The 25,658-nt window shown below is 44.2% G+C and overlaps 1 protein-coding gene across 1 annotated transcript in view; it reads left to right on the plus strand.

The window, feature by feature from the left end:
- The window catches only part of pcdh15b (protocadherin-related 15b), a 1,616,824-nt gene that overhangs the window by 1,397,400 nt on the left and 193,766 nt on the right, over positions 1-25,658 (plus strand). The gene's annotated exons all lie outside the window — the stretch shown is intronic.

The raw sequence follows: 25,658 nt of genomic DNA on the forward strand, positions 1-25,658 counted from the left end.
GCACTGTGAATATGACTAGATAATTTGTTTTTGAAATGTTAATTGAGGAATAAACATTGGCCAGGACACCAGGGAGAGCTCCCCTACTGTTCTTCGAAATGGGGAATCTCTATTTAGAGAGCAGACAGGACTTCAGTTTAACGTCTCATTCGAAAGACACCACTTCAGACAGTGCAGCACTTCTCAGTATTGTGCTGGAGTGTAATTCAGATGGTTGTGCTCAAGTCTGCAGAGTGGAACTTGAACCCAGAACCTTTTCACTCAGAGGTAAGAATACTGCCAACTAGGCCATGGCTAACACATGTAAGATAACAGATAAAATTCAAACTAATCTTGATTCAATTAATTACTGAGCCCTTCTTAAGAATACAAAAAATAACAGACTTGCAAAACATTTCTTGATTCTGACCGGTGCTGGACTGAGATGATAGAATTTGCCATTGCTAGGCCAGGCTTCCTCACTAGACTAGCTGGCTGGCTGACTGTCCCCAGGTCCTTTTGATCTTTCCTCTGTGTATTCCTGCTATACCATATTTCTTCTTCATCCAATAATTTTTCAATAGGTCTGTCAACCAAAATAACCAACCCACTCTCCCAAGCATATATTCTTGACACTTCATCCTTAACTCACATAAGCATATACAATTACAAGCTCAAAAGGAATGAATGTTTCTAAACTCTGTAAACTAACTTTCATCATCAAAAGTAATCTGACCCCCAGACCATCTGACCCCCCGATCCTCCAACTGCCCCTGACCCACCTGACCCAACCATACCCACCCTGCCACCCTACGCAACTGGCATCTTACCATCCAGCCACCTTAACAAAACAAAAATAAAAATACCTGGAAAAACTCAGCAGGTCTGGCAGCATCTGCGGAGAGGAACACAGTTAACGTTTCGAGTCTGTATGACTCTTCAACAGAACTCCTCTCCGCAGATGCTGCCAGACCTGCTGAGTTTTTCCAGGTATTTTTAGTTTTGTTTTGGATTTCCAGCATCCGCAGTTTTTTGCTTTTATCTCAGCCACCTTACCACATTGGCACCTGCTACCCTGCCAACTATCACCCTGCCGTTCTACCACCCTGCCACCCTATCCACCCTGCCACCCTACTCAAGCCATCAGGTCAAAAATGGGCAAGGAAACTTCCTGCCGATTACCATGTAGCACGCCCACCACCCTCTGCCCCCTCCCCAACCTCCCTCAGCTGATGAATCAGTACTCCTCCATGTTGAACACCATTTGGAGGAAGCACTGAGGGTGGCAAGGGCACAGAATGCACTCTGGGTGGGGGACTTCAAAGTCCATCACCAAGAGTAGCTAGGTAGCACCACTACTGATTCAGCTGTCTGAGTCCTAAAGGACATAGCTGCTAGACAGGTCCTGCAGCAGATGGAGGGAACCAACAAGAAGGAAAACATACTTGGCCTCATCCTCACAAATCTGTCTGCATAGATGCATCTGTCCAGCACAGTGTCGGTAGGAGTGACCAATGCACAGACCTTGTGGAGACGAAGTCCTGTCTTCACATTGAGGATACCCTCCATTGTGTTGTGTGGCACTATCACCATGCTAAATGGAATAGATTTCGAACAGACCTAGCAACTCAAGAGTGGATACCTATGAGGTGATGTGGACCATCAGCAGCAGCAGAATTGTACTTGACCACAATATGTAACCTCATGGCCTGGCATATCCCCCACTCTACCATTACCACCAAGCCAGGGGATCAACCCTGATTCAATGCAGGACATGCCTGGAGTAGCACCGGGCATACCTACAAATGAGATGTCAACCTGGTGAAGCTACAACTCGGGACTAGCTGCATGCCAAACAGCATAAGCAGCAAACGATAGACAGAGCTAAGCAATTCCACAACCAATGGATCAGATCTAAGCTCTGCAGTCCTGACACATCCGGTTGTGAATGGTGATGGACAATTAAACAATTCACTGGAGGAGGAGGCTCCACAAATATACCATCCTCAATGATGGGGGAGCCCAGCACATCAGTGCAAAATATAAGGCTGAAGCATTCGCAACAATCTTCAGCCAGAAGTGCCGAGTGGATGATCCATCTCGGCCTCCTCCGGAGGTCTCAAGCATCACACATGCCAGTCTTCAGCCATTTCGATTCACGCCATGTGATATCAAGAAACAGTTAAAGGCACTGGATACTTCAAAGGCTATGGGCCTGACAATATTCCAGCAATACTACTGAAGACTTGTGCTCCAGAGCTTGCCGTGCCACTAGCCAAGCTGTTCCAGTGCAGCTACAACACTGGCATCTACCTAGCAATGTGGAAAAATGCCCAGATATGTCCCATCCATAAAAAGCAGGGCGAATCCAACCTGGCCAACTACCGCCCCATCAGTCTGCTCCTGATCATCAGTAAAGTAATGGAAGGGGTCATCAACAGTCCTATCAAGTGACACTTGCTTAGCAATAACCTGCTCACTAACACTCAGTTTGGGTTCCGCCAGGATCACTCAGCTCTTGACCTCATTACAGCCTTAGTTCAAACATGGACAAAAGAGCTGACCTCAAGAGGTGAAGTGAGAGTGACTGGAGTCAATGAGAATCGGGAGAATCTCTCCACTGGTTGGAGTCATATCTAGCACAAAGGAAGAATGTTGTGGTTGTGGGGGTTCAGTCATCTCAGTTCCAGGGTATCACTGCAGGAGTTCCTCAGGGTAGTGTCCTAGGCCCAACCATGTTCAGCTGCTTCATCAATGATCTTACTTCCATCATAAGGTCAGAAGTTGGGATATTCACTGATGATTGTACAATGTTCAGCACCATTCACGACTCCTCAGATACTGAAGCAGTCCATATCCAAATGCAGCAAGACCTGGACAAAATCCAGGCTTGGGCTGACAGCGGCAAGTAACATTCGTGCCACACAAGTGCCAGGCAATGCCCATCTCCAACAAGAGAAAATTTAACCAACACCCCTTGATATCCAATGGCATTACCATCGCTACACCCCCCACTATCAACATACTGGGGGTTACCATTGACCAAAAACTGAACTGGACTAGCCATATAAATACTGTGGCCACAAGAGCAGGCCAGAGGCTTGGAATCCTGTGGCAAGTAACTCACCTCCTAAGTCCCTGAAGCTTATCCACCATCTACAAGGCACAAGTCAGGGGTGTGATGGAATACTCTCCGCTTGCCTGGATGAGTGCACTTCCAACAACACTCAAGAAGCTTGACACCATCCAGGACAAAGCAGCCCACCTAATTGGCAGCCCATTCACAAATATATACTATCTACAAGATGCACTGCAGGAACTCACCAAGGCTCCTTTGACAGCACCTTCCAAACCCATGACCACTACCATCTAGAAGGACAAGGGCAGCAGATACATGGGAACAACACTCCCTAACAGCACTGTGGATGTGCCTACACCACATGGACTTCAGTGGTTCAAGAAATCAGCTCACCACCACCTTTTCAAGGGCAATTAGGGATGGACAATAAATGCTAGCCTAGCCAGCAACACCCACATCCCATGAATGAACAAAAAAAACACTTTGCCACTTACCAACCTACCACCCTGCCACTCTGCCACCTACCACCCTGCCACTCATCACCCTGCCACCCTACCACTCTCCCACTCTCCCACCCTACCCAGATGGCACCCTGCCCACTTTCCTCACTTAAACTCATTCATTAACACAATTAAAAGCTATTTACTGTCCCAAAGCTTTTCACTGTGTTAGTGAATGAAGACTTATCAAAATACGGCAGCTAGTGCTGCGAAAAGAGGGCACAGCCTGGCTTCTCCCGATGATCCTGTCCTCTGAAGTAGGCATCCAAGAACAGGTACACTCTGCATTTTTGAATAGTCCCACCTTGGAAGTCCAGGCCAGAAATGCAGAGTTCTGGCACCTTGTAAAAAAAAATAGGAGCAGAATGGCAAATGGACAGTGATTGCCAATGCTCGGAAGATAGGGCCCATCATAATGAATGACAGGAATGGATGTAAATTAATAAAAAATTAAATCCAAGAATTCAATGCATTATTTGTAATAATCTTTGAACAGTTCACACACATTTCTAATTTAACCTTTTAACCAAAATTATAGCTGAGGATATGATGTTTTGGAGGATTTTAGCTTCAGAGATCCCAAATTCATGCCGTTGTAACTGAAGAAGAGTACCAATAATGTAAGCTGATAGACAAACCTCCCTGGCTGTATATTGATGCATCCTTCTTCCTAAGCAGAACACTAATGCTCACCAACTGCTTTGTACTTTTGCTCCCATGTGATTTCATTATTTATAAAGAACCAGCTGCATTAATTTTGGAACAGACCCAAAATCCCAGTTTGGGCTTTCTTTTGGATTTTGTATCAGATTGATGTTTAATTTGCCATGCATGACCTAATTAATGTACTCTGTAAGGTTGAGTTGAAATAATATTTAATATTTTAATGTACCAAAAAATGCTGTTGGAGTATTTTAGCTTGCATGGTTTGTTTCAGTTCTTATAATTATATCATTATGGTATTATCAATAAATTTATTCTAATGTAATCAGTTATTCAAATTGTACAAATAGAAGTCAGTCACAAACTGGGCCACCGAATCCCCTGATGTTTGACTAGATGTCCTAAATGGCACAGCTTCACAACAATGAATGGGCAGTTTGTAGCTTTATTCATTTAGATGTTGCACTGTGGCCATTTTTTTTAATTGTTGCAATGGTCACAAAGGAAAGCTTTGCTCTGTGTGATATGTACAACAAAATGATCAATCTGTTCTTTCTTGATGAATTAATAATTTCATCACAAACAGGGTACAGGGAAAGTATTCCCACGTCACTCCCTTTGCTTTGCAATATTATATTCTCTGAGCAGAATGTTTGTATGAGTCTACAGCATGGTATCGAAAGAAAGACTGGTGTTTTTTTTTTAATTCTCCTGGTCTCTCAATTGAATGGTGTCTCATCACATATGGGTGCACAGGGGATATGATTTGTGCCCATACCATGTCCTCAATGTGAGTGTAAGGTCATTGCTGATAGTGAATGGATCATGGAAGCAATAATAACTTCTGGAAAGCTCAGTACTGCGTCAACTGACTATTATTACCTGTGGTGCTTGATACATTAGCCAGATGTTTAGAATGTCAATGGAGCCAAATAATAGAATCCAGGGAGTCTTATAACAAGCTTTATTGCTTTTATTGTAAGGAATCTGCAATCCTTCATTCAGAACATCCAAAAAATGAACAACTTTGCTTGAATTCCTAAAATGTACTTTCAATCTGACAGGTAACCACTTAGCTTTAAGTGGATAATTATGTTTAACTAATAGAACTATGCAGGAAATCAATATGCTGTAACAAATTGTAGAGGGCTTTTGAAATTGTTCCATAGTGACCTATTACATGTTGAGCAACTGGCTGAATTGTAAACATTTCCACTTTTCCCCATACAGTCCACTAGAAGTTGCTGTAAAAATACAAAATATTTGGTTATGTCGATGACATAAATTATATTTTGGTATGCATGAATGCTTGATGTATTTGTCTAATTCAAATTGCACTCACGTTCAGATGACCCTTTTGATGTCCAAACACGGACAGAAGAGCTCAATTCAAGTGGTGAAGTGAAAGTGACTGTCTTTGACATCAAGATAGCATTTGACCATGTGTGGCAACAAGCAGCATATTGAAGTCAGTGGTAATCAGGAGAATATTCTCCATTGGCTGGAGTCATACCTAGCCAAAGAAAGATGACTGCGGTTGGTGCGGACCAATCGCCTCATGCCCAGGACATGCTGCAGGGGTTCCTCAAGGTAATGTCCTAGGCCCAATCATCTTCAGCCTCTTCATCAATGACCCCCACTCCATCAGTAAGCCAAATGTGTGGATGTTTGCTGATAATTATATAATGTTCAGCACCATTTGCAAATAATCAGATATGGAAGCAGCTGATGCCAGGATGCAGCAAGACCTGGACAACGTCCAAGCTTGTGCTGATAAATGACAAGTAGCATTCACACCACTTACATGCCAGACAATGGCCATCTCCAAAAAAAGAGAATCAAAACATCTCCCCTTGACATTGAAACCCTGCAAGAAACAACCTTGGCGTTGCCTTTGACCGTAAGCTTGACTGGACTAGATATATAAATACTGTAGCTTCAAGAGCTGGTCAAAATTGGGAATTCTGCAGAGAGTAACTCACCTCCTGATTCCCTATAACCTCTCCACCATCTAAAAGGCTCAAGTCAGGAATGTGATGGAATTCTCTTCATTACCTGGATGAGTGCCGATACAGCAACACTCAAGAAACGTGACACCAGCAATGCAAAGAAGCTTGCTTGATCAGTATCCCATCCATCACCTTAAACATTCATTCCCCCCACTACCAATGCACAATGGTGCAGTGCTAACCTTCTACAAGATGCACTGCAGCAATTCACCAAGGCTCCTTTGACAAGGAAGGACAAGGGCAGGAGATCCATGGGCACTCCGCCACCTGCAAGTTCCCCTCCAAGCCACACACCATCCTAACTTGGAAGTACTGTTCTTTCACTGTTGTTGGGTCAAAATCATAGAACTCTCTTCCTAACACCATTATGGTATACCTACACCATATGGACTGCAACAGTTCAAGAAGGTGGTTCATCACCATCCTCTCAAGAGCAATTAGGGATAGCAACAAATGCTGGCCTAGCTAGCAATGCTCACATCCCATGAACAAATTTAAAAAACGTTTTTTAATTTAGCTTTGTCCCAGTGTTGACTCCAATACCTTCACATTCTACTTACTAATTTTTAAATTTCATGCAAATTACTTTTTATTCAAAAGAATTAGCATGATCAAGTCCCACACATACCAATATTTGCTTCAATATTGAATGTTCTAATTTCGAACTTGATTCCACTCCCCAAAGTTCCCTCAAGCTTGTTAGATTTGGTCACTGGAGAATGGCATTGTCCATCTTTTCTTCCAGAAGAATCTCTGTTGGCTACTCACAGAAGTGTGTTTGCAAGGGTCATTGAGAAATTTACATTATGGCTCATCGACCTTCACAGCTGAGGGATGCATATTGCAGATTTCGATGTTTATCTCGATGTTTATTAAGCTGATGATGTGGGAAAAGGATACTTACATTTGCATACTTGATACAAAAGTTGAACATTCACTGTTAAACTGTGGACTTTTTTTCAAACTGATATGGATATTACATCTTATATTGTCATATTTTGTCATCTCTGTGGATGTCAGTCTCTGCAACAAATACTTTATCAAAAATACAAATTTTCAGTTATTGGTTGTGTGTAAGTAGATAAAGAAAGCCCCAGATTTATTGTACATTTTGCAGTTGTTGATATCAGGCAAGGCAACAGTAGGGCTATTCCACTTAAAGTCAGCCAGAATTCCTATTCTTGTTTGTTATCCGTGGCTTATGCTGAAGTGTGGATGTGTGGTTTGTCTGTGACAACGATCAGTTAGCCTACTGACATCATCTAGAACCACATGTCCACAGGCATCTGGATGAGGTGATCCATGGGATCATATTGAGTATGATTTAGTGCAGCCATGCCTGTTTGCTAAATCATTTTTAAATTTAAAAATATTTATTTTGAATCTTTCTTCAAAAATTGACAGTGTAAGGGAGAAGAAAATATGTGGTTTTGCATCAGGAGAAGTATCAGATTTTTATTAATAATTACAACAAAGAATGTTTATGTTAATTAGGCTCATATATAATTATGCTAAGAGGGATAACTTATTAATTGCACTAATTAGAACTAATTTACATGAACCAATTAAGCTAATTAGAAAAGATATTTTCTCAATAACTCAAAAAAATCCATAAATCCTATTTCTATGAAACATAAAGACTATAATAATACCTTTAACAATAGCCTCTAAATGAAAGATACTAATTGGATTGGATTGACATCGAATCTTAAAAGATCAAATTTCTAAAAGCTGTCTCTATATAATTTGTAAACTCTGGTCAAGGCCATCATTTGTAAAGTATATCATGTAGTACATTATTTTAAAAAATACATTTACAGTTTTATATAATTCATTGCTTGTTTAAAAAAAAAGCAATTCTCTCCATCAGGATGCCTTTCAGAAAGAAGTATGATCAAGTCGCACTCCAGGATCTGGGTTTATAACCTGGACTGACATTCCAATGCAATAATGAGGGAGTGCATTGTTGAAGGATGAAACATTAAACAGAGAATTTTCTTGCTTGTTCCAGAGGCCTGGGTTGATGTTAAAAATCCCATAACATGGAGCTATGCACAAAGAGAGTGCAGGCTGGAGAAATGGCGCTGCAGTATTGTAGTATTGCCTCTGACCTATGCATTCTTTACGCACAGCTCACTGGGAGAGTTGAACTAGCAGATTTGAGTTTTAAATGTGAGTTTTTTTGACAGCATTATTGTTTTCCCTCTGCTACTGTAAACCACAGAGAAATTGTCATTTTCAGCCATTTCCCTGAATCTCCTGCCAGAGTTACGGAGAAAGGTTTGCAAGGTTCCTGTGGAATTTTAAGCCTTATCTCTTTAAATTATATTTAAATGTACATTTGACACATCATTCTCTTGAACTAAGAGTCCTCAGGACAAATTCTTCAAGCCTTCATGCTTGAAGCAATTTTCCATTTTATGAAATGGTTGCTACCAAAGACAGGTATGATTGGTATACCCATTTATACCCAACTTCGGACCAATTAAGATGGAATTGCGCTTATGTGTATATGTAAAAAATACAGCACAACAAACAGTAATAGACTTTCTTGACAGCATTCCCCTCATGATGAATTTGATTTTCTACCAGCTCTGTGGATGTGAGCCTCTGAATCAGATACTTTTGTAAAAATGCAAATTTTCAGTTACAAGAACAGTAATTTGTTGTATGTCAGAGTGGTAGGGAAACTATTGGAGAAAGTTCTGAAGAAGAGTATCTATCTCCGCTTGGAGAGGGAAGGTTTGATCAGGGATAGTCAGCATGGCTTTGTCAGAGGGAGGTCATGCCTAACAAATTTGATTGAATTGTTTGAGGAGGTGACCAAGTGTGTAGATGTAGGTATTGTAGTTGATGTAGTTTATATGGATTTCAAACTCTTTGAGGGTTATATTCCCTCTTTATAAGGCATTTTCTCCCCTTTCCCTTCTCCTGGATTTCCTGTGCTAAGGATAACCCAAGATAAGCTTGTAGACAAGTTGCAAAAAAATGTTTTGGATTGGGGGAGAGCGGATTTTAGTAAAATAAGGCAGGAACTGGCCAAGGTAGACTGGGAACAGCTACTTGTGGGGAAATCTACACAGGAGCAGTGGGGGGAGCGTTCAAAAAGGAAATGGGGAGTGTACAGGCTCAACATGTTCCCTCCAAAGCGATAGGAAGGAGTAACAAGCCGAGAGAACCATGGATGACCAGAGATATTCAGGATACGATGAGAAGGAAAAGAGAGGCTTTTAGCAGGTGCAAGGGAAGCAAATCAGCAGAGGCATTAGTGGAGTACAGAAAGTGCAGGGTGGAGCTTAAGAAAGCAATTAGGAGAGCAAAGAGGGAATATGAGAAAGCTCTGGCTGGTAAAAGTAGGGAAAATCCTAAGATATTCTATAAGTATATCAATGGGAAGAGGATAACCAGGGAAAGAGTAGGGCCCATAAGGGACCAAGGGGGCAATCTATGAGTGGAGCCAGAGGTCATCGGTAGAGCATTGAACGAATACTTCACATCCGTTTTCAACCAAGAGAATAAGAATGAAGGTATGGAACTTGGGGAGAGAGACTGCGAGGTTCTGGAGCAAATTGACATAGGGAGTTACAAGGTATTGGAGGTGTTGGCAGGCTTAAAAGTGGACAAATCTCCTGGTCGGGATGATTTGTGTCCCAGACTGCTGAGGGACGCAAGTGGTGAGATCGCAGGGGCTCTGACCCAAATTTTTAATTCCTCTCTGGCCACCGGGGGGGTACCAGAGGACTGCAGAACAGCTAATGTGGTTCTGCTATTTAAGAAGGGTTGTAGAGATAAGCCGGGGAACTACAGACTAGTGAGTCTCACAACAGTGGTAGGGAAACTATTGGAGAAAGTTCTGAAGGAGAGTATTTATCTCCGCTTGGAGAGGGAAGGTTTGATCAGGGATAGTCAGCATGGCTTTGTCAGAGGGAGGTCATGCCTAACAAATTTGATTGAATTTTTTGAGGAGGTGACCAAGTGTTTAGATGTGGGTATTGTAGTTGATGTAGTTTATATGGATTTCAGCAAAGCCTTTGACAAGGTCCCACATGGGAGACTTATAAAGAAGGCAAATGCACATGGGATACAGGGTAATTTGATAAGGTGGATTCAAAATTGGCTTAGTTGTAGGAGGCAGAGGGTGACGACAGAAGGATGCTTTAGTGACTGGAAGCCCATGTCCAGTGGCGCACCACAGGGATCTGTGCTGGGTCCTCTATTATTCATCATTTATATAAACGACATAGATGACTATGTGGGGGGTAGGATTAGTAAGTTTGCGGATGACACAAAGATTAGCCGAGTGGTTAACAGTGAGCTTGAGTGTCTTGGGCTACAGGAGGATATAGACAGGATAGTCAAATGGGCAGATAAGTGGCAGATGGAATTTAACCCTGAAAAGTGTGAGGTGATACACTTTGGAAGGAGTAATTTGACAAGGAAGTATTCAATGAATGGCATGGCACTAGGAAGTTCTGAGGAACAAAGGGACCTTGGCATGTGTGTCCATAGATCTCTGAAGGTAGAGGGTCATGTTAGTGGGGTCGTGTAAAAGGCACATGGGACACTTGCCTTTATCAATCGAGGCATAGATTACAAAAGTAGGGAGGTCATGTTGGAGTTGTATAGAACCTTGGTGAGGCCACAGCTGGAGTACTGTGTGCAGTTCTGGTCGCCACATTATAGGAAGGATGTGATTGCATTGGAGGGGGTGCAGAGGGGATTCACCAGGATGTTGCCTGGGATGAAACATTTAAGTGATGAAGAGAGGTTGGATAGACTTGGGTTGTTTTCATTGGAGCAGAGAAGACTGAGGGGCAACCTGATCGAGATGTACAAGATTTTGAGGGGCATGGACAGGGTGGATAGGGAGCAGTTGTTCCCCTTTGTTGAAGGGTCAGTCACGAGGGGACATAGCTTCAAGGTGTGTGGCAGGAGGTTTAGGGCGGATGTGAGGAAAAACATTTTTACCCAGAGGGTGGTGACGGTCTGGAATGCGCTGCCTGGGAGGGTGGTGGAGGCGGGTTGCCTCACATCCTTTAAAAAGTACCTGGATGAGCACTTGGCACGCCATAACATTCAGGGCTATGGGCCAAGTGCTGGTAAATGGGATTAGGTAGGTAGGTAGGTCGGGTGTTTCTCAGGTGTCGGTGCAGACTCGATGGGCCAAAGGGCCTCTTCTGCACTGTGTGATTCTGTGATAAGTGGACAGATTGATTTAAAAAAACTTGTTCCCAGACTCCTTGACCTCCCTTTCCCTTTCTCTCTCTCTCACTCTTTTTCTCTCTCTCTCTCTCTCATGTCCTAATTCTTACCAAATCCTATTCACTTATTGTCCATCATCAGTGACATAATGGTTATGTTACTGGACAAGTAATCCTGAAGCCTGGACTAATCATTCAGATTCAATCATTGCAGCGTGTAAATTGGAATTCAGTTAATCAAATATGTATGGAAAAAAGAAACTAACATCAGTAATGGCAACTATGACACTATTGGATTATCATAAAAACTCAACTGGTTCACTCATGTCCTTTAGGGGAGAAAATTTGCCATCATTATCCATATTTTGCTTATATGTGACTCCAGACCCACAGACATTGGAATGTGGTTAACTCTTAAATGTCCTCACACCCCGCTTCCTGTAAGGACTCCATCCCATTCTCTCAGTTCCTTCGCCTCCGTCGCATCTGTTCTGATGATGCCACTTTCAAAAACAGTTCCTCTGACGTGTCCTCCTTCTTCCTTAACTGAGGTTTTCCACCCACGGTGGTTGACAGGGCCCTCAACCGTGTCCGGCCCATCTCCCGCGCATCCGCCCTCACACCTTCTTCTCCCTCCCAGAAACATGATATGGTCCCCCCTGTCCTCACTTATCACCCCACCAGCCTCCGCATTCAAAGGATCATCCTCCGCCATTTCCGCCAACTCCAGCATGATGCCACCACCAAACACATCTTCCCTTCACCCCCTCTGGCGGCATTCCGTAGGGATCGTTCCCTCCGTGACACCCTGGTCCACTCCTCCATCACCCCCTACACCTCAACCCCTCCCACGGCACCTTCCCATGCAACCGCAGAAGATGCAACACCTGCCCCTTTACTTCCCCTCTCCTCACCGTCCAAGGGCCCAAACACTCATTTCAAGTGAAGCAGCATTTCACTTGCACTTCCCTCAACTTGGTCTACTGCATTCGTTGCTCCCAATGCGGTTTCCTCTACATTGGAGAAACCAAACGCAGACTGGGTGACCGCTTTGCAGAACACCTTCGGTCTGTCCACAAGCATTACCCAGACCTCCCTGTCATTGCCATTTCAACACTCCACCCTGCTCTCATGCCCACATGTCCATCCTTGGCTTGCTGCATTGTTCCAGTGAAGCTCAGTGAAACTGGAGGAACAGCACCTCATCTTCCGACTAGGCACTTTACAGCCTTCCGGACTGAATTCAATTTTAAGTTCAATATTTTAGATCATGAGCTCTCTTCTCCATCCCCACCCTCTTTCCGATTTTCCCCCTCCTTTTTTGTTTTTTCCAATAATTTATATAGATTTTTCTTTTCCCACCTATTTCCATTATCTTTAAATGTATTTCCATCCATTGTTTTATCTCTACCTTTTAACCTTTTTCGATTCCTTCACCCCCACCCCCCCAAACTAGGGCTATCTGTACCTTGCTTGTCCTGCTTTCTACCCTTAGTTAGCACATTCCTTTAGATAATATTACCATCTTCAACACCTCTTTGTCCTTTTGTCTGTGACATCTTTTGGATATCTCCACCTATCACTGGCTCTCTATCTTGCTCTTCTTGTTCCCCCCACCCCCCCCTCCCTTAAACCAGCTTATATTTCACCCCTTTTCTATTTTTCCTTAGTTCTGTTGAAGAGTTATGCAGACTTGAAACGTTAACTGTGTTCCTCTCCACAGATGCTGCCAGACTTGCTGAGTTTTTCCAGGTATTTTTGTTTTTGTTTTGGATTTCCAGCATCCGCAGTTTTTTGCTTTTAACTCTTAACTGTTATCTGAAATGACCTGTATAGCCATTTTGTTCTACCCAGCTGTGACAAAAATATACAATAAGAATAAAATCAGATGGGCCACCTGGCATTGACTTAGACTTTGCATTCTGACATGACAGACATGCCAAACCCAGTCAAACCTGCAGAATCATTATTGTTATTAGCATCTGATGATATGTGACAAAATTGGGAAAGTTGTCCCACAGACTTGTCAAGCATGAACCTGACCTAGTCATATTCATAGAATGACATCCCAAACTCCTCCATCACCATCCGTGGGTACACCCTGTACACCGGATGGACAGAGGTGATGGCACAGTGATAAATAGCCTGGACACCCATAGCATCTCCTGGCATCAGGTCAAATATGGACAAGGAAACCACTTAGTTATTACCATCTACTGCCCTCCCTCAGCTGGTGAATCAGTCTTCCTCCATGTTGAGCACTGAATGTGTGTGCCCTTATCACTCTCAATGTCTGCCACCAAGAGTCAAGAGTAACTCAGTCGCACCACTAATGACTGAGCTGGACAGCTGAAGGACTTATCTGCCAGAATGGGCTTGCAGGAGATGGTAAGAGAATTGGCATAAGGGAAAATCATACTTGAAATCGTCCTCGCCATCTACCATCACTCGTGATGGTATTGACCATGGCACCATTGTTCTTGTGCAAACTTATTCCTGTTCTTTGCACTGAGGACACCCATGTTCATGTTGTGTGGCCCCACCATGTGCTTAAATGGAATAGCTTGGTAACAGATCTTTCAGCTCAAATTTGGGCATCCATGTGGTGCTGTGGGCCATCAGCAGCAGCAGAATTGTGTTAAATGACAATCTGTAACCTCATGTTTCGGCATATCCCTCTCTTACTCTACCATTACCATCAAGTCAGGCGACCAATCCTGATTCATTGCAGACTGTAGAAGAGCACCAGGTGTATGTGGTGAAACTGAGCTCTGGTTCAAAACCATCGGATCAGATTCAAATTCTGTAGTCCTGCCAAATCCAGTCATGAATGGTGGTGGATGTTTAAACAACTAATGGAGGAGGAGGTCTTGTGGCACAGTGGTAGTGTCCCTACCCCTGGGCCAGGAGCTCCGGGTTCAAGTCCCACTTCAGGAAGTGATGGCCATGGAAGCTGTGTCACAAGGTTGATTCTCAATCTGTAAATCCTTCTGATACACCAATGACAGTCAGTAAGAGCAGGTGAGATTCCTGGTTAGCCATCTGCAGAAGGCAAAACTACAGCAGTACCTTGCCTAGCATAACCAAGGACCAATCACAAAAGACCATGGATCAATCACAGAAGTCCATGGCTGCCAAAGCCCTTTAAGGGCATGGTACCTGAAGAGAGAGAATGGAAGGAGGAGGCTGCATTAGCATCCCCATCCTCAACAATGGCAGAGCCCAACAAGTAAGTGCAAAGGATATGGCTGAAGCATCACAACCATCTTCAGCCAGAAGTACCAAATGAATAATAGATCATGCCTTTCTCCTGAGACCTCCAACAGTGCAGATGCCAGACTTCAGCCATTTGATTCCCTCCACGTGATAACAAGGTATGGTTGAGAATACTGGCTGCAGCAAAGTCTATGGATCCTGACAACATCCCAACTGCAGTGTTGAAGACTTGTGCTCCAGAACTAGCCATGCCCCTAGTCAAGCTGTTCTATTACAGCTACAACAATAACATTTAGCTGACAAAGTGGAAAGTTTCCCAGGTTTTGTCCTGTCTACAATAAGCAGGACAAATCCAATCTGGCCAATTTTACCACCCCTGTGTCTACTCTCAATCAACAGGAAAATGACAGAAGGTGTCATCAACAGTGCTATAAAACGCTACTTATTCAGCAATAAACGGCACATATGCTCAGTTTGGGTACCACCAGCATCACTTGACTCCAGACATCATTAAAGTCTTGGTACAAACGTGGATAACAGAGTTGAATTCCAGAAGTAAGATGAGAGTAACTGCCCTTGACATCAAGATAGTATTTGGCTAAGTGTGGCATCAAGGAGCCCTAGCAAAATTGAAGTCAATGAGAATAGGGGGGGAAGCTTTCCACTGGCTGGTGCCATGCTTAGCATAAAGGAAGATTATTGTTGTTGTTTGAGACCAATTATCTCAGCCCTAGGACATTGCTGCAGAAGTTCCTCAGGGTAGAGTCATGGGCCCAATCACCTTCAGCTGCTCCATCAATAACTTACCCTCCACCATAAGGTCAGAAGTGGGGATGTTCACTGATGATTGCAAAGTGTTCAGTACCATCCACAATTCGTAAAATAATGAAACAGTCTGGTTCTGCATGCAGCAAAATCTGGAAAACGTTCATTTTTACATGTGCCAGATAATGACCATCTCCAAGAGAGAAGCCAATTGTCTTGCCTTGACATTCAATGTCATTACTATAGTCAAATCCCTCCATTATCAGCTTCTGGGGGTAACCAGTGACCAGAAAATTAACTGGACTCGTGTTACTATAAGACCATAAGACATAGGAGCAGAAATTAGGCCATTCGGCCCATCGGGTCTGCTCCGCCATTCAATCATGGCTGATAAGTTTCTCAACCCCATTCTCCCACCTTCTCCCCGTAACCTTTGAATTACAATCTGGTTAGGGACCATTAACATTTAAAATAAATCTGAATATAAATAGTCGTTTGGTAGTACAGAACTTGAGTATTGCTGAAAAAAGAGACATGTCTAAGCTTTTTGTCTTGCACTCAACAGGACACACGGGGGGTGAAGTTGGAAGGAGGAAGGAGGGCTTCCGGGGAGAAGAGGAAGTACAGGAGGGGGATGGTGTAACAAGGGAGAATGCTGCAAGTGGGGAGGTAGGTGTAAGAGGGGAGGAAGGTGTAATGGAGGGAGCTCGGAGTGGGGGAAGGTGTCCAGGGGAAGGAGGGAGTTTGGTGAGGGGAAGGTGACTTGGGGTAGGAGGGTGTTTGGAGAGGGGAAGGTGTTGCAGGGAGAATGGAGTTCAGAGGGGGGATAGTGTCCAGGGAGGAGGAGGGAGTAGGGTGGAGGAGAGAGTAAGGGTGGAAGAGGGAGTAAGGGGGGATCCAGAGGATGTCCAGGTGAACGTGCAAGGGAGGGGTCTGTGGAGTCGAGGACTGCCGCCTTGGCAGCGAATTGAGGGTGGACGTGATGGAGGGAATGGTAAGTGTAAGAGAGGGCAGAGGAAACCAGTAGGGTGGGAGGGTGAGGGTGCGCCAGTAACAGTAAAAGGGACCGTGAGGGTGATTGGTGGGGACTCAGAGGCAGATACGAACCCTGCAGATGGGAAGGAGGAGGTCGGGGAGGTCCATGTGGATGGGGCTGGGATCTTCAGGAAGGCAGGGAATGTGTATGTTCCTCTGGAAATCCTGGAATGATAAGAGTTTGGGTTGGTAGGTGATGATGGGGAGGTGGAAGGTGATGCCCGGGGATCCACAGTGATTGGGGAAAGGACATGGGTGGGTAAGGGGAAAGGATGGGGGAGCTAACGATATACTTGACAACTACCATATCGCAGAAATCGAAAGCAAGTGGAGTCTTGTGTTGGACAGGCACAGGTGCTGCATGGGAGTGTGATCAGTGGGTGGGTGGAGATGCAGGTCAGCTCAGATGGACAACTGAAAGAGAACCCCAGCAGGCAGCACTGAAAATGCTCAGAACAGTGAGGTGAGTGTGACAGATGAAGGGTCCATGTGCATGGGAGAGTGCTTACACAAAGCTCCAAAAGCCCTTCTCCCTCCAGAATCACTCGTGGTCCAGCTGTGTGCAGGTGAACAGCTAGTTGTGGGTGGGGGAATGCAGGGGGAGGGGAGAACTCGCAAAGCCTGTCAGTGAAGCTAACGGACACTATTACACGTTATTCAGTGAAAGTGAATATATTTTCACATTATGAAGTGACAAAATGTGTTCACCCGTGCAACCACTTGTGATCAGAATTTCTTAATTTTTGTAGGCCTATCACTTCTCCCGGGTGCTGCCTGACATCTGCAGCAGGGGTGGAGACAGCCTGTGCAGTGGTTGGCCCTTTTACCTCTGATGACTTCAGCATGCCTTCTCTGCAGAGCTGAGGCCTTGAGGTTTGCTTTGTCTGCCCTCCTGTTGGCCAGCTGCTCCCTCTGTAGTAACGGAGGACGAGGTTGGGGGATCACAGGCAAAGAGGACCTGGAGGGAGCAGAGAGCCTCTGAAATCCCTGAGTGGATGACCCAGGGATGTGCAGCTGCTGCTCCACCTTCCTACTGGTGCCACAGGGCCCCAGCCTGACTCCTTGAGGGGAAGGAGCACCTGGAGGGACATTGAGCTGTCTTGGTTTCCTCTCGCGTTGCCACTGCAGATGCTTACCCATGGCTACCGCAATGGAGTGCAGGTCTGCACGCATCTCCGCGTTCTGCTGGACCAGGGTCTCCATGGCATCCACCATCCTTCCTATGGAGACCTCCATGCACCAGATGTAGGCACCACTTTGATCAGAGAGCAGGCAGACGCACTCCTCCAACTCACGTGTCACTTTGTTGAGGGCTTCCAACAGCTCTGTGTGATGTTCCCCTGCCTTCTGCTGACTCTCCACAATGAGTTGAAAGGCCGAATCCAAAGGCTCGTCATCTGACTCGGACCTCACAGTTGCCTCTTCCCCAGCAGTCCTCCAAGTACCGGGAAGCTCGGCTGAACCTGCCTCCTCCTGCCACATATCCGTGACCACCAGATTGTGAACCCGAGCCTGATCTAGATCTAGGTCCCACTGAGGTGTGTGCCTCAGCACTGATGGAGGGTGTGGATAAGCACTTCCAGGCTGCTTATTTCCAGCTCTTTAGTGGAGGAGGTGTCCCCTTGTCTGGATCTGAGGATGTGGATGGAGCTGAGGGACTGGCTGGCTAAGGATGCCGGTTGCTTGGCAGAGCTCCCTGTGAACCAAAGTAGAGATAATTAGTGCAGCGCAGCAGAGGCAAAAAGAGGAGAGCGCACTCACAGCTGGGAGAGGGATGGTGTGGTGCAGGATCCTCAAGTGCGTATTCACGGCCAACCTCACCGTCACCACTGGCACGGTACACATCCTCACCAGTCTGCGTGATGGCATACACCTCAAAGTGTGTGAGGGGCCTTAAGTTGACCACTCAACCCCAGGTCTGGGACCTCTCCCTCCTGCTGTTGTCAGCCAGCTTCTCCTACATGAAAACAGATGCCGAGAGTGTGAGCAGTAAGCATGGCACTGCATGGAATGTTTGTGTCGTGAGCGAAGCTATGGATGGGATAAGGACGTGAGCTCCAGAGGATATGAGCCCGATGGAGATGTAAGGGTGTGTGTGAGAGGTAGAGGTGTTGTCTCTTGAGATGTGAGATCCCTGTGGATATGTGATGGTTTTGGGAGTGTGTGAGTTGAGAGTGATGAGAGTGACTTACCCTGGCGGAACGGAGGAGATCATTCATTTTCTTTATGCACTGGATGGCTGACCTCCTGTGTGCTCCAGTGGCACTGACCGCCACTGCCACTGCTTCCCAGGCCAGATTGTTGACTCTGGTGGACCTCCTGCGGCCAGAGCGGTGGTAGAGGACTTGCGATGGACTTCCCATGCATCCTGCAAGCGTCCAGAGAGGCATCACTAAATTTGGGGGCTGCTGTCTTCTTTGCTTTCGGGACCATCTGTCGCCTGGAGCAGTCCTGGTTTGTAGGCATGAAGCAGGCTGTGCTCTGGTGCACTTTAAATATGTCACCCAGAGTGAGGAAGCGCTGAGGTTACGGCATAGCGGGCAAACCCGAGTCCACCCACTAACAATCCAGCGTATTTCCCATGAATGCATCATTAATGAGGTGGAATGTGACGGGAAGGGGACAATATGGCACGAAATCCCACCATTGTGGCCTGTGGGTTAAACATTTTTTCATGCCCGCTACCGCACTTAATGCAAATCTGGGACGTTTGCATCCCATGACCTAAATATTCTTATTAGCCAATCCATCAAGATCTAAATTGTAGAATTCTTAAACTGGATTATCAATCGTCCATGCAGGTGAGTTCAGGCGTATGTGGGCTGTGAAAATAGCATTCTCAGTGGCCTTCTGACATCTCCGTGATGCGTAGTTTTTGAAGGGAGGGCAGGTAGTGGGGGAGTCAGCAACCCCATACCTCCAACGAACCTGTTGTTAAGCTTGTTGAAGAGCTTGCTAATGGGTTGGAGGGAGACTGAATCAAACTTTCAAAAAGGGAAGAATGGATGCCCTGGGGCACAGTAGAGAGCAGCTGTTGGGAACACAGTGGGGAGTCATTATTTATTGAGGCTAGTGATTTAAAACTTTGAAAGGAGCAGAAAGTTGCCAGCATTTGAGCAGAGCAGATTAAGTACGGAATAAGTAAGCTTTTGGGAACTTGTTTGGACTGTGAGGTTGCTGGCCTTATGCCTCCCTGTCTGCTTCATTCCACAAGGCAACAAGAAGCCCAGTTATGGCTGCCATCTGCCTTTGAAAATCTCCCTCTAGGACTGGTTCCTGCCTCCAGGCAGCACCTGCCATCACTAATTGGACGCCAAGCTCACCTCTGGCTCAAATAGGGCCATTGCATTTCAAAATCGTGTCACGTCATTCATCACTGATGCTGACAAGATGTGGAGTCGGGACCTGGAAGTGATCTGGGCATGAAATTCTCAATCTTGGATTGAAAATCTAGCCCCTTGTCTCTGTGTTCAAATCTTCCCACGGTCTCATCACTCCCTATTTCTGTTACTTCCTTCACAAGGCAGAAACATTTAGGAGACATTTTAGGATGATATTAGAAAAGGATGATAGGCAATCCAGAGTAAGAATAAATAACTGGATGAGAGTCGACTTTGATGGGGCAAGAACGGAGCTGGGCCAGATTAGACTGGAACAAAAGGTTGGCAGAGCTCTGAGATCCTCCAATTCAGGCCCCTTCTGCACCCCAACTTTCTTTACCCACCATTGGTGGCTGTGCCTTCAACCATTTAGGCCTTTAGCTGTAAAATTTCCTCCCCAGCATCTCCACCTCTCTAACTCTCCATTAAGACACTGCTTAGAACTTATGTCTTTGACCAAATGCTAATGTACTAATTCGATTTCTCAGAGCCAATTTATTTTGATTGCAGTCCTATGAAGTGCCTTGGGGGATTTTACTATGTTTTGATGTTGTTTGGAAGTGCTGAACCTTCGATTGACACTAACATAAGCCTGACTGGGACGTTATTAAGTGGGGAACACAGATCAAATATTTGTCCTTGCATTCTGTGATACAGTCCACTGAAGCTCCATGTGACAATGTCACCAAGCTAACTTTTTATCTTATGCCCTTTGTGTTTAGCAATGAATTTGTGCCTGTATTTCCTAATGGTTTATCGATGAGTTTATTTCTGAATGAGCAAGGCTGCATCCATGTTTCCTAGTGATCTAGTGAAATGTCTGTGACTAATTCTCCACTATTTTGGTATTAGCTATCATCTGTATTCCCATGCAATCAGGCTATATTTGTATTCTCTCATCACTGCTGGCAGGATAATCAATCTGAATTTGATCCAAGGCATAATCTTTGGGTAATCCAAGTCTGTGCCTGATCCTTGGTAATATATTGATGTATTTTTGCTTAATTGATGCCAGTGTAAATGTCAGTGTATTTATATGTGAAATGTGCCCATACTTACTTTGTAGGAAAACTTGTATTGTTGCCCACAGTAATAGAGATGAGGCTTTATTTGTTTTTTTATTTGTGGTGTCAGTGGTGGATTAGTTGGTAGCAACATTGCTTCTGAGTCAGAAGTTGTGTGTTAAAGTCCCACTTCTCAGACTTAAACACATAATCTAGGCAGGCACTCCAGTGGAGCACTGAGAAACAGCTGCAGTGTCCAAAGTGCCATCTTTTAGATGAGATGTTAAACCAAGCCCCCTTCTCTCCTTTCAGGTGGACATAAAATAATCTGTGGTACTATTCAAAGAAATTGGAATTTCGCAATGGTGTCTTGGCCAAATTTTATTATCTGTACGAAAGAAAGAAAGATTTTAATTTATATAGAACTTTGCACGATCTGCGGACACCCCAAAATGCTTCACAGTCAATTAAGTAATTTTTCAAGCACAGCCACTGCTGTAATGTGGGCATTTTGTGGAAAACAAGGTACCACAAAGAGCATTATGATAAAGACCAGGTAGTCTGATTTCAGTGATGTTGGGGATAAATATTGGTTCCAGCCCTTGCATTTCTGAGCCAGAGATTTGTGGGAATCTATAACTCAGCATATAATCAAAGCCGACACTGTCAATTGTGCCATCTTTCAAATGATATTAAATCAAAACACCATGTGCTCTATCAGGTAAATGTAAAAGATCATAGCAATATTTGAAGAAGAGTAGGAGAGTTCTCCTGATGTCAAAGTCAACATTTATCCTTCAGCCAATAGCACTAATGATATAGAGCATCTGGCTATTTATCTCATTGCTGTTTGTGGTACCTTATTCTGCACAAATTGGCTGCCATGTTCCCTTACATTACAATGGTGGCTACACTTGCATTGTGGTTCATTGCCTTTGGAGTACTTCACTGTATTCTGTCATATGAATGAAAGTTATTGCCATATCTATATCTATACAGTGATTTATTTTAAGTTGGTTGAAAATAACATGCCTTTAACTAATATATGCTAACTGCCGTGATTATGGCACGTATTTCTAAATACTCACTAATTTGATCTTGAATTATGAACCCCTTTGAACAAAGGCATTACATTGGCTAGCTTCATCTATAAAAAAGGTAAAATAATGTGGTCAGAATCTATGCTATCCCCTCTGACTTCTTTCATCTGCTTAAGCCACATGCCAGCTGGGCCTGGTGGTCTAACCACCTCGAGTGATGCTACTCTTTTTCAAAACCAAATCCTTCTCTACAGATTTCTGTGACATTTCTTTTTCTACAGCTCCTCTGGCCCCCCTACATCGCACTTCTACCATCATTTGTAAAGACTGACATAAAATTCATATTCCTCTGGGCATCCTCTACCACGAGATTTCTCCCTCTATTTCCTTAATCATTCCTTTTATATTAAATATGATTATAAATCTTTTACTATTTCCTATTGTATGATTTATTAGTCTTTTTCATATTCTTTAGTCTTCCTCCTCCCCCTTTTCACCTTATCATTAATACCTTCTATTTCCCCCAGGATATCCTTTATTATTGTAAGCCATAGTTTTAATCAGATGAGTCCCTTTTAAATTTCAATGTTAAACAACTAAGGAAATATTAAAAGAAGGAACATTGTTCTTGAATTTGATTAAATAGATTCCATTTTAACTTATTAATATTAATTGAATCACAAAGTGTCACTTTTTTCATTTAATGACTTAGAAACAATAATGAGGTGAATTCACAAAAAGAAAACTATCAACATGTGTAGGTTACTTCAAAAAACTGTCAAAATCTTAAATATTTTGCTGACATAAATAATATTGAAATATGTTCTTGCATGAGTTATTTTGCAAGAAATAAAATGCTGCAAGTGCAATATCTAATATTGTAGTTTCTGTTTACATAATGCATAAAAATGGACAACCACATGCAAGGAAAAGCCATTGTTGGATTCAGTATATTCTGATTGAGGGCTCATATTCAATACTGATGTCACAGGCAAATTGCCCTATCTTTGTTCCATTCAAATCCAAGCCTGTATCATTCTGTTCCCTCTTTAGTCAAGAGCAAGCTGTTATAGTTCAGGCTTTTATCAGCCTCCTTTATTCATATGAATGTTAGTTTCCACAAAAATGCACTTTACTGTCTAATATCTCATTAAATGATAGAAGTGATCTGGGGATCATAAACTGGAACCTTTGTCATAAGTGCCAGCTACTCAAGCTTTTCACATGCTCTCCTGCATGTTCTCCTCTACAGACTGAGAAGCTCTTTAAAGAGTCATGGTACAATTATAAAGCTACAGTCTAGTTTATCTTACATATGATACATGACTGAACAGCGTACTGATTTTACTGTGGATTCATCAGTTTTTTGTTGCTTCTTATTCTACGAAGGGAATAAGAAAGCATCTCTGCCACTGTTGCAGTGAAAAGTGACTTCTAAGCTAGCTAAAGCAAAACTTACTGGTGCAGTATTTGGGGTATAAGAAAGATAGGGCATTAAATTAAATCATGTGCCTCAGCTTCTAGCATCCCCTGTGTGAACCTGAAGGGATTGAAAGGACAAGATCATGATGGGCTGATGAAATGTAAAAACGCTAAAATTAACCAATGAATGTGCAAGGAATGCAATACTCACTTCTGAAGTGCTAGCAAGCAAGATGGACCTTGTTCTGAGCTATTTAAAGGGCCATTCAAGTTGCAGCAGAGGTAATTTTGACTTACTTATGCTCAGGTAAAGTTGGTGGAAGCATTGCATTCAGATGCTGGAGATGTTTTAGGGTTTCTGATAACCACAGAAACCTTCAATGGCAGAGAATTACATTGCCCCAAGGCAATAGTTCCAGTGCCACTTGCTCTGCAGCATTTAATAGGACATGCAGAGGAGGAGGCAGAGAGGGGAATCTGTGTAGAGGGCTCTCCACAGAAGGCCCTACACAGAGAGTCTTTCAGGAGCATCACTGCTATGTTGTGATGAGCTAGGAACGGTGTCTCAGGAAGCTTTGCTTTACTAAGGGGGTGGTGTCGGAGAAGTTGTGTCATCTCCTTCACAAAGACCTGGAACCTCAATCCAGGGTGAGGACGGCCTCCCCAGTGGTTTTGAAGATCTCAGCTTTTTCTTTTCCTTCTTAGTAACTGGTTCCTTCCAGACAGAAGCTGATGACACAAGCAATGTGTCATAATTCGCCATTCACAGAATCCTCAGGTAGGTTAGACATGCACTCTATAGCAGGAGCGAGAACTTTGTCCTCTGTCCCTGAGGAGGGAAGACCAAAATGTGATGATATGTGGGTTCACCAGGACAACAGGCTTCCGGATGGTGCAGAGTTCCACCGACTGCATGCACGTGGCTCTGCAGGCCCTCCTTAGCAATGGGGAGCAATGCCACAATTGCAAATGTTACTACTTGGTCTGTGTGCAGTTAGCATGCAAACACACCAAGAAGTTCATCTTGGTGAATGCCTACTATCCTGGCTATACCCTATGATGCTTTCATTCTTCAACAGCCTACAATACCTACCATCTTCAGGCCTCCAAGACAGGTGGCAGGATGGCTACTCAGAGACAAGGGATACCCCTCCACACATGGCTCACAAACCCTTTCGTAATCCATTGACGCAAGGACAGGGGGCCTTCAATGAGAGCCATGGAGCCACACATCATACCTTGGAGCAAATATCAAGCTCCTAAAGCAGAGATATCACTGCCTGGATCAACTGGGGAGATCACTGCAGCACAGGCCCAAGAGGGTCCCCATGTTTGTTGTAGCGGTCTGCACGCTCCAAGGGATCCAGTGTCCACATTGGAAGGAGGAAGAAGAGGAGGAGAAAGAAGGGAGGAAACCACATGCACCAGGTACAAATGGACATAGCGAGAGGGACCACATGGTGAGGTTTCACTTCAATTTCCCGACCCCACCATGGACCCAATATTTCCTTACAATACACCCATAGCAGGCTCCACAGCACAAAGTCCCCTTGCCTAAATCACTCAATAAAGGCCAATAACAAAAACTTTCACACAACAACTTTGTATTATTGATGTATTGCTGGATTTTTAAAAAATAACTCTTTATCCTTTTATTCCATTTTCGTCATTTCCTTTGAATATTTCTCTTAACTAGATATAACAATATTGAAAATAGGGGTAAAAATAGGCTGTTTGGCTGCCAGTTAAGCATCATCCAATTGGGTAAATCTTTCTGCTTTCTAATTAAAAGGCAGTGCGTTTCAAGGATGGATGTGTTAGCCAACTAATGGCTGAAGCATGGGAGAAAGTCATGTGACAAAACCTCCAGAGACATAATTCATCACAGTTGGGAACCCTATGTGAAAGGCTGCCAACTTTCACTGGGGGAGACTGCAGGTGGCCTTGGAGGATGCCCGCGAGTAGTTCTGGGTCTTGAGGGTGCATTTTCAGACTGCCCCACCTTGGCATGGATGCCAGCCAATTGGGCTGACTGACTGAGAGGCAACAGCAAAGGCACTGGTGGAATGGCAGTGGTGGGAACATGAATGCTGTCATCCTGAGAGAGGACAGCAGGTTTGTACTCCATGGAGCCACCACTACTCCATGGGGTGGCACCTCAGCAATTCTCATTATTTGCTGGACTGCTGTGAGAGGCTGCATGCCCCATTAAGTACTGAGGTCCACATCCATAATGACTGTTGTCTGAAACTGGATGGCAGCAGCCAAGGATATCTTGACCCTTGTCCGAGCTTCCATTGCAGCACTAATACATAGGGGTGCCTCTGTCTGTGCAGTGTGGATAGCTCAGACTGCGGCCCACAGA

Source organism: Cetorhinus maximus, chromosome 20, assembly GCF_964194155.1.
Source record: "Cetorhinus maximus chromosome 20, sCetMax3.hap1.1, whole genome shotgun sequence".
Lineage (NCBI taxonomy): Eukaryota > Metazoa > Chordata > Chondrichthyes > Lamniformes > Cetorhinidae > Cetorhinus > Cetorhinus maximus.